The following is a 10,258-nucleotide window of genomic DNA, read 5'->3' as shown; positions in this document are numbered from 1 at the left end:
ACGGCTTTCGAAAGTTCAATCCCTGCAGGGGAGTCCCAACTTAGCCCATGACAAGCTCTCACGGTCAACGAAGGAATAGACCTCCTCCCAAGACGTTCCGATCAGACTCGGTATCTCGGTAACTCGAGACACTTCGACAGGTTAAAACAAGACCAGCAATACCGCCCGAATGTGCCGACAAATCCCGATAGGAGCTGCACATATCTCTTTCTCAGGGCACACTCAGATGAGCGCTCCATACAACTAAAACCAAACCTCGAGTTTCCCCGAGGGGGCGCTGCACAGGACTCTAGTTTGGACCAACACCCAGAGGAGCACTAGCCCGGGGGGGTTTAAAATAAGATGACCCGCGGGCTCCGGAAACCCAAGGGAAAAATAGGCTAGGTGGCAAATGGTAAGACCAAGGTTGGGCATTGCTGGAAAAGCTTTAATCAAGGTGAACTATCAAGGGGTTCCCATTATAACCCAACCGCGTAAGGAACGCAAAATCCGGGAACATAACACCGATATGACGGAAACTAGGGCGGCAAGAGTGGAACAAAACACTAGGCGAGAGGCCGAGCCTTCCACCCTTTACCAAGTGTATAGATGCATTAAGATAACAAGATAATATAATGATATCCCAACAAGTAAATAAATGTTCCAACGAGGAACGGCCTCCGACCTTCACCTGCAACTAGTAACGCTATAAGAGGGGCTGAGCAAAGCGGTAACATAGCCAATCAACGGTTTGCTAGGTCAATGGTGGGTTAGAGGTTTTACGTGGCAATTTGGGAGGCTTGCAAGAAAGTGGTAGGCATCGTAGCATTGGCATAGCAAAAGAGCGAGCAAACTAGCATAGCAAAGATAGTAGTGATTTCGAGGGTATGATCATCTTGCCTGCACAGTTGTCAGAGTTGACTGGATCCTCGAAAGCAAACTCAACGGGCTCCTCGTTAGCGAACTCGTCTCCCGGCTCTACCCAAACAAGACAAACAAGCAACAAGGACACAATCAACCATGTGCAAGGATCAAGCGATATGATGCAATGATGATATGCTATGCGGGATGCAAAATGCAAGATATGACAGGAAATGCATCAACCTGGCCTCAACTTGGAAAACCAAGTGTGCCACTGGAAAGATGAGATGAAATCGCTTGAAAACGATATAAAGAACGCCGGAATCGGAGTTACGGTTTGGAAATGGCAAGCGATTCAAAATGACACCGGTCTGCGATTTACAGCAAGTAGGCACCTAAATGCAATGAAATGAACATGCTACAGCAACCAAACATGACAAAAAAATACATGGTAGGGATGCACACAAGATGCTTAACAAAAGTCTAGCACTGAGCTACGGCCAATTCATCCATTAACAGCTTCAAACAAGCATGGCAAAAATGCAAAATGCAAACAGATCTCAGACTTGGTGAAATCAACACTTGTCTGGAATTTCAGATCAGGTAGCCCTCTTCGGAGCAACAAAACTACATGCCACAGGACCTGAACATGGCGAAGTAAAGAATTTCATGGAGCTACTCAAAGAGCTTAACAAAAGTCCCTTAGTGACCTTGAGCCAAAAGGGATCAGAAAATACAATTGCAAGCACGTGAACATAGCAAAAACATAATCAGTTTTCAGACTTAGTGAAAACTGGCACATGCTGAAACATAACTCAAGTAGGCATGTTTACGAGCTCGATGCACTTACTACGGTGCAAGTCATGGCAAGACAAGCATACACCCATAAAAAAGGCACAAAATGCAAGCTATACATGGTAAGAACAATAGCGTAGCATGCACGGATCAACTACAACATCACCGGCAAAATTGCAAACAAGTTGACAATCTGCCCAGATTCACAAAGTAGCAAAAGTAGAGCTCGATTGACTCAAGCTAGGGTACTCCATAATTGAAAACAAATACATGGATGGATAGAGCACTACAAGATTAACAAAACTCCCTTACTGATCATCCTCAAAAGAGGCACGGATCACTAGGAAACAACAAGAACATATGGCATCATGAGATAAACAGCCCCAGGACTTTGTGAAAATACTAAGTCCCTGAAAACAGAATTAGCAAGTGCACCACTTTGCAAGCTTGCACAAGACACCACACACATCCTAAAAATACATGGGTTGCACCTATGGAGAGATGACAAAACCCTTAACAAAACATATGTAGAACTCACGGGCATAGCATGCACACATTAATCATGGCAAAAATGACAAAAGTGCTAAACGGAGTAGCAGATCTGACAATTAACTCAAGTAGCCCTCTTCTAACAGCATTTCGGGCATCGAGCTCAAATGAAAATGATGCAATGGAATGAAATGATGTACTCTCTGAGATGAACATTTTGATATGTTATATGCATGAATCGAAGCTACGGATGCAAAGTTACGGAGCTACGAACATGAGCACTTGGATCTGCAATTTCTGGGACTTAGTGAAAAAAACGACCTAGGGTTAGGGTTTACTGTTCATGCCAGATCTAGATCGGGATCGCACGGAGCCCGAGGATCGCCGGCCGGAGTCTTCGTCGGAGTTCGTCGGAGAGGGAGAAGATGGCCGGGGGCGAGGCCGGAGACGGCGGCCGGGAAGGCGAGCGGCCCACGGGGCGAGGCGGCGCGCGGCGGCCGGGGCCGGCGGCGGCTGCGGCGGCCCGGGCGACGAGGTGGCGATGACAGCGGAGGGGCGGACCGCGGCGGCGCGGCGCCGGAGGCGGCGGAGGTGGCGGCTTGGCGCGGGTGGCGGCGGAGGGAGAGGCGCGGGGCGCGCGGCCCGGTTGGCGGCGGAGAGGGCCCACGATGGGCCTGGGCGGGCCGCGGCGGCGGCGGCCGGGTGCCACATGGCGCGCTGCCACTGGCTGCGGGCGGCGGCTGTGGCATGTCCGGCCGGAACGGACACGTCCGGTGCGCGCGGTGGATTTTTTTAGGGTTAGGGGGAGAGGATCCGCGAATTTGGAATGGGGGTGTATATATAGGCATAGGGGGAGCTAGGAGAGTCCAAATGAGGTGCGGTTTTTGGCCACGCGATCATGATCGAACGCTCTAGATGATGGAGCAGAGTTAGGTGGGTTTTGGGCCAAAATGGAGGGGTGTTGGGCTGCAACACACACGAGGCCTTTTCGGTCCCTCGGTTAACCGTTGGAGTATCAAACGAAGTCCAAATGATACGAAACTTGACAGGCGGTCTACCGGTAGTAAACCAAGGCCGCTTGGCAAGTATCGGTCCAATCCGGAAATGTTTAATCCCCACACACGAAAGAAAGCTAGAAATGACCACCGGAGGAGAACGAAGCGCTGGGATGCAAAACGGACAACGGGGAAAATGCTTGAATGCATGAGACAAACACGTATGCAAATGCAATGCACATGATGACATGATATGAGATGCATGACAACGACAACAACACACGGAGACAAAACCCGAACCCGAGGAAATAAATATAACTTAACGCCGGAAACGGCAAGAGTTGGAGTACAAATTGGGAAAGTTACATCCGGGGTGTTACAACACTCCACCACTACGAAAGGATCTCGCCCCGAGATCTAGGACTGAAAGAACGCCGGGTACTCAGAACGGAGGTGATCCTCGCGTTCCCAGGTAGCTTCACAGTCGAAATGGTGTGACCACTTGACTTTGAGAAATTTGATTCACTTGTTGCGAGTCTTGCGTTCAATCTCTTCAAGAATAGCAACTAGGTGCTCACGATTAGAGAGATCTTCTTGGAGCTCAATGTCCTCGAAGTTGACGGTGTGGTCAGGAGTCTTGAAGCACTTTCGAAGCTGAGAGACATGGAACACGTCATGAACATTTGCAAAGTTTGAAGGAAGCTCGAGTTGATAGGCGAGGTTGCCTCTCTTGCTGACAATCTTGAAAGGTCCCACGTATCTAGGGGCAAGCTTCCCTTTGATACTAAAGCGACGAGTACCTTTCATAGGAGAGACGCGGAGGTAAACATGATCTCCGATCTCGAAAGCCAAATCACGGTGCTTACTATCATAGTAGCTCTTCTGGCGGGATTGGGCCGCTTTGAGGTTATCTCGAATGACTTTGCACATTTCTTCTGCCTCTGTGATTAAGTCATTACCCAAAAGCTGATGTTCACCGGTTTCGGACCAGTTGAGAGGGGTACGGAACTTCCTGCCATACAGAATTTCAAATGGGGCCTTGCCCGAACTTGCTTGAAAACTGTTGCTGTAGGAGAATTCAGCATAAGGAAGACAATCCTCCCACTTCATGCCGAAGGAGATCACACAAGCCCTGAGCATATCTTCAAGAATCTGGTTGACACGCTCGACTTGACCGCTAGTTTGAGGATGGAAAGCTGTGCTGAAGCGGATGTTGGTGCCCATGGCCTTCTGAAAAGAATCCAAAAACTTCGAGGTAAAGATTCCGCCATGGTCTGAAGAGATCACTTGAGGAATACCGTGCAGAGAGACAATCCGAGAGGTATAGAGTTCCGCCAATTGAGCTGCAGTGATCGACTCTTTGATAGGCAGAAAATGAGCCACTTTGGTGAGTTTGTCGATGACAACGAATATAGCATCATTGCCACGCTTGGACTTTGGAAACCCAGTCACGAAGTCCATTTCAATGTGGTCAAACTTCCATTCTGGAATGGCAAGAGGTTGGAGGAGACTAGCTGGCCTTTGGTGTTCTGGCTTCACTCTTCTGCAGACATCACATTCATTCACGAATTGAGCGATCTCGCGCTTCATTCGAGTCCACCAATAAGCTTGCTTGAGGTCCTGATACATCTTCGTGCTCCCAGGGTGGATGGAGAGGAGAGAATTGTGAGCCTCGTTCAAGATCACTTTACGGAGGTCGCCTTTGGGCACAACAATATGATCCTCGAAGAAGAGAGTGTCCTTGTCATCAAGGCGGTAGCACTTGTACTTGGACTGACTCTTGGCAATCCCAATCTTCACCTTTTTCACCATAGCATCAAGAAGCTGGGCTTGGCGAATCTGGTCTTCCAAGGTAGGAGAGACTTGAAGGTTGGCGAGGAAACCTTGAGGAACAACTTGCAGATTAAGTTTGCGGAAAGCTTCACAAAGCTCAGGTTGATAAGGCTTAAGAATCAGACTGTTGCAGTACGCTTTCCTGCTCAAAGCGTCAGCAATCACATTGGCCTTACCTGGAGTATACTCGATACTCGGATTATACTCTTGAATCATTTCGACCCATCGAGTTTGCCTGAGGTTGAGATTAAGCTGAGTGAAGATGTACTTGAGACTCTTGTGATCAGTGAAAATGTCCACTTTTCTTCCCAATAGAAGATGTCTCCAAGTCAAAAGAGCATGCACAACTGCCGCCAACTCGAGATCATGAGTGGCGTAGTTCTTCTCATTAGGCTTCAACTGGCGAGATGTATAAGCAACAACTTTCTTCTCTTGCATCAATACTGCGCCAAGACCTTGGAGAGAGGCATCACAAAAGACTTCGTACGGCTTGGATTCATCAGGCGGAGTCAGAACTGGAGCAGTGATCAATTTCTCTTTCAAAGTGTTGAAAGCAATATCACACTCCGGAGATCAAACGCACTTGACGTGCTTCTGGAGAAGATTAGAGAGAGGCTTCGCGATCTTAGAAAAGTTTTCAACGAATCTTCGGCAATAGCTTGCGAGACCGAGAAAACTGCGGAGTTGCTTCACATTCTGAGGAGGTTCCCAATTCACAATTGCAGACACCTTCTCAGGATTCACGGCAATGCCCTTGGCAGAGATGATATGACCAAGATAAAGAACCTCATCGAGCCAGAATTCACACTTGGAGAACTTGGCGTAGAACTGATGTTCTCTAAGCTTATCAAGAACCAAACGCAAGTGCTTGGCATGATCTTCCTTGTTCTTGGAGAAAACCAGAATGTCGTCGAGATAGACCAAAACTAAGTCATTGGTGTAGGCATTGAAGATGAAGTTCATCATGCGAGAGAACGTCGGAGGAGCGTTGGCGAGGCCAAAAGACATGACAGTGTATTCATATGAACCAAAGCTTGTTCTGAATGCTGTCTTGGGAATATCTTCTTCACGAATGTGAATCTGGTGATAACTCATACGGAGATCAAGCTTGGAGAATACTTGGGCACCTTTGAGTTGTTCGAACAGCTCATTGATGTTGGGAAGTGGGTATTTGTTCTTGATGGTCTTCTTGTTTACTGGACGGTAATCAACACAAAGTCGGTCCGTTCCATCCTTCTTCTTCACAAAAAGAACACCACAACCCCACGGAGAAGAACTAGGCCGGATGAGACCCATTTTCTCTTGAATATCGAGTTGCTTCTTCAGCTCCTTCAACTCTTCAGGTCCGAGCTTGTAAGGACGTTTGCACACAGGTTCCGTGCCAGGCTCAAGATCAATAACGAATTCAACTGGCCGGTGCGGAGGCATTCCTGGAAGTTCTTCTGGAAAGACGTCTTGATATTCGCAAACGACTGGAATTTGCAAGATGGCATCCAATTCACCCTTCTCATTGAGAGAAAACAGACGGATAGTATCATCACGAGCGGCAAAGACAATTACATCCTCAGACGAATGAGTCAATTGAATCTGCCTGGCTGCACAATCAAGATGTGCCTTGTGCTTAGAAAGCCAATCCATTCCGAGAATAAGATCAATATCCGAGTTACCAAGAACAATTGGGGAAGAAAGGAACTTGTAGTCACCCAATGTGATAGTAACCTCCGGGACGCAGGTGTTAGCAGTCATCTGCTTGCCCGGTGACACAATTTGCAAGGAACTTTGTAGATACTGATAATCACACTCATACTTTGATGCAAAAGGTTTGGAAATGAAGCAATGCGGTGCACCCGTGTCAAAAAGAACTTTTGCAGGAATATCATTAACATGAAGGTTACCCATGATGACATCTGGTGAGTCCTCTGCCTGAGCTGCATTCACCATATTGACCTTGGCGAACTTGGGGTTATGCTTGACCACAGTTGTACTTGCCCATCTGACAGGAGGAGGAGGAAGACGCCTCTGGTTGAAACACTTGTTGGCATAGTGACCCTTCTGTTGGCACTTGTTGCACGTGACCTCTGAAAGCGGACGGTGATACGGAGCACTCGATCTTGGAGGTTGAGACGAAGTCTTGTTCTGAAAGCCAGGGTTGGGTGGGTGGGAAGAACCACTGCCACCTTTACTCTTCTGCTGATACGGCTGACGGAACGGAGGAGGAGGAAGCCAATACTTCTGCTGCTTGGCCACTTGAGTAGAGGAAGAAGGAGTAACATCTCTGACTCGCTTCTTGGAAGAATCACACCTCAACTGAGCAGCCTCTTGCTTCAATGCCATGTTGTAGAACTCATCGTACCTCAAGGGCTCGAAGAGAACAAGAGCTAGCTGAATTTCTTCTCTGAGACCACCCCTGAACTGATATATCATGCTCTTCTCATCAGGGACGTCCTGCTTGGCAAAGCGGGCGAGCTTCTGGAACAACTTGTTGTAGTCATAGACAGACAAAGAGCCTTGCTTCAGATTGCGGAATTCCTCACGCTTGCTTCCAACCACGCTCTGAGGAATATGATGAGCTCGGAAATCTCTTCGGAAATCATCCCAAGTGATAACACGTCCACCTCTGGAGTCCTTGTACTGCTGGAACCATTCTGCAGCTTGATCTTTGAGTTGGAAGGAAGCGAACTAAACAAAGTCCTCAGGCCTGACGTTACTGCACTCGAAATGCTTACACAGATCCACAAGCCAATCGTCAGCATCGGTTGCCTCAACACAATTGCTGAAAGTCTTTGGCCCGTTAGCAAGGAACTGGTTGAGTGTAGCAAAGTGATTCTGATTGCTGCCTTGATTCCCTTGACTGCCTTGATTGCGCTCTTGGAGAATTTGCATGATCAACTGTGTATTTGCATTGGTTGCGGCCATCACAGCTTGCCATGCCTCTGGAGGAGGTGGAGGTGGTGGCGGATCAGGATTCGGAGTCGTGCGCGTTGGAGTCGCCATCCTGAAGAGGTTGACCACCATTAGCACATTGATAGAAAAATATTGAAGCTGAATCCAACGGAATGAAAATTTCAACATATAGTCTTCTCATCCGAACAGAATGAACGAATGCATTCCTCTTGAAATGGTTACATATCCATAAATTGAGAAGCCACGTAGAATTAAGGTAGAGAAATAAATCAACAAGGTACGGATCAAGAACGAATAATCGGTAAGAAATCCCAATCTCAACCAATATCCGTGGAAGAAGAACTAGAGCTACTAGAATTCCCACCTATGAAACTCCCGAACCTTTCCGGTTATGCAATCAGGTGTTGGGGATACAGGGGAAGCATAATATCTCACCCAAACTAGCAATTCCTACATCCAGTTGTATCCATCCTTCAACACATAACCAAGAAACCTTCGGAAACCATCTACCTCAACCTTCGAAAAGCATCCGTTATACAAGTTATGGCGATACTCCCGAACTCCCGCCCCAGTACTGGGTGGCGTCGAGGGTATCTCACCAACGAACTGCATAAAAGAGATTTTCGATGTCGGCGTACTAAACTCAAGTATTCCAGAACTGCAACGATAAAATTATGATGACAACACCTCAGAGCTCAACTCCCCGGGACACTTCCACTAAACCCCTGACAGGAGGCACCAAGATAATGTTCTCATCATAAAACCATCGGAACGATTCCAAGATACCCGCGTGATCCTAAATTTTTTTTTTGTGAAATTTGAGAAGAGAAGAGTCAAAACTCTACGTCAGGATGCCTTACCAGAGCGATGAGGAGACTGGGAAGTAAAAAGAATTCCTAAACTCTCCGATATATAATTCCTAAAAGACTCAAAACATTTTTCTAGACACAACTCGGCCGCTAAAAACGATCAAGCAATGGGGCTCCTGAGGTCGGGGAAGGCTCTGATTACCAACTTGTAACACCCTCGATGCGACTATATCTCCCACGTGTCGAGGCACGACTTAGAGGCATAATCGCATTGAAGGCATATGTCGCAAGTTAGGCAATCTTCACAACATCCCGTGTAATATAAATAATAAAGGGGAGATAACAATAGTTGGCTTACACTCGCCACGTCAATCAAGTACATAAATAACATTACATCATCCAAACACTCATGGCCCGACTACGGAGCCAAAATGAAATATAACCCAACATGCGACACGGTCCCAATCACCCCCAACTGGGCACCACTACTGATCATTGGGAAAGGAAACATAGTATCGTTGAGAGTCTTCGTCGAACTCCCACTTGAGCTCATATGCGTCTCCTGGACCGGAATCATCGGGCCCTGCATCTGGTGTAATAGTAATCTGTGAGCCACAGGGACTCAGCAATCTCGCACCCTCGCGATCAAGACTATTTAAGCTTATAGGTAAGGCAAGGTAAATATGCGGAGCTGCAGCAAGCGACTAGCAAATATGGTGGCTAACTTATTCACAAAAGAGAGCGAGAAGAGAAGGCAAAGCACGAGCGGGAAACTAGAGAGCAACCTGCGCAAACATTACTCCAACACCGTGTCCACTTCCCGGACTCCGCCGAGAAGAGGCCATCACGGTAACACACTCAGTTGATTCATTTTAATTAAGTTAAGGTTCAAGTTATCTACAACCAGACATTAACAAATTCCCATCTGCCCATAACCGCGGGCACAGCTTTCGAAAGTTCAATCCCTGCAGGGGAGTCCCAACTTAGCCCATGACAAGCTCTCACGGTCAACAAAGGAATAGACCACCTCCCAAGACATTCCGATCAGACTCGGTATCTCGGTAACTCGAGACACTTCGACAGGTTAAAACAAGACCAGCAACACCGCCCGAATGTGCCGACAAATCCCGATAGGAGCTGCACATATCTCTTTCTCAGGGCACACTCAGATGAGCGCTCCATACAACTAAAACCAAACCTCGAGTTTCCCCGAGGGGGCGCTGCACAGGACTCTAGTTTGGACCAACACCCAGAGGAGCACTAGCCCGGGGGGGTTTAAAATAAGATGACCCGCGGGCTCCGGAAACCCAAGGGAAAAATAGGCTAGGTGGCAAATGGTAAGACCAAGGTTGGGCATTGCTGGAAAAGCTTTAATCAAGGCGAACTATCAAGGGGTTCCCATTAGAACCCAACCGCGTAAGGAACGCAAAATCCGGGAACATAACACCGATATGACGGAAACTAGGGCGGAAAGAGTGGAACAAAACACTAGGCGAGAGGCCGAGCCTTCCACCCTTTACCAAGTGTATAGATGCATTAAGATAACAAGATAATATAATGATATCCCAACAAGTAAATAAATGTTCCAACAAG

This window comes from Triticum urartu, chromosome 6, assembly GCF_003073215.2.
Source record: "Triticum urartu cultivar G1812 chromosome 6, Tu2.1, whole genome shotgun sequence".
NCBI classification, from domain to species: Eukaryota; Viridiplantae; Streptophyta; class Magnoliopsida; order Poales; family Poaceae; genus Triticum; species Triticum urartu.
This window is presented reverse-complemented; position numbering follows the sequence as displayed.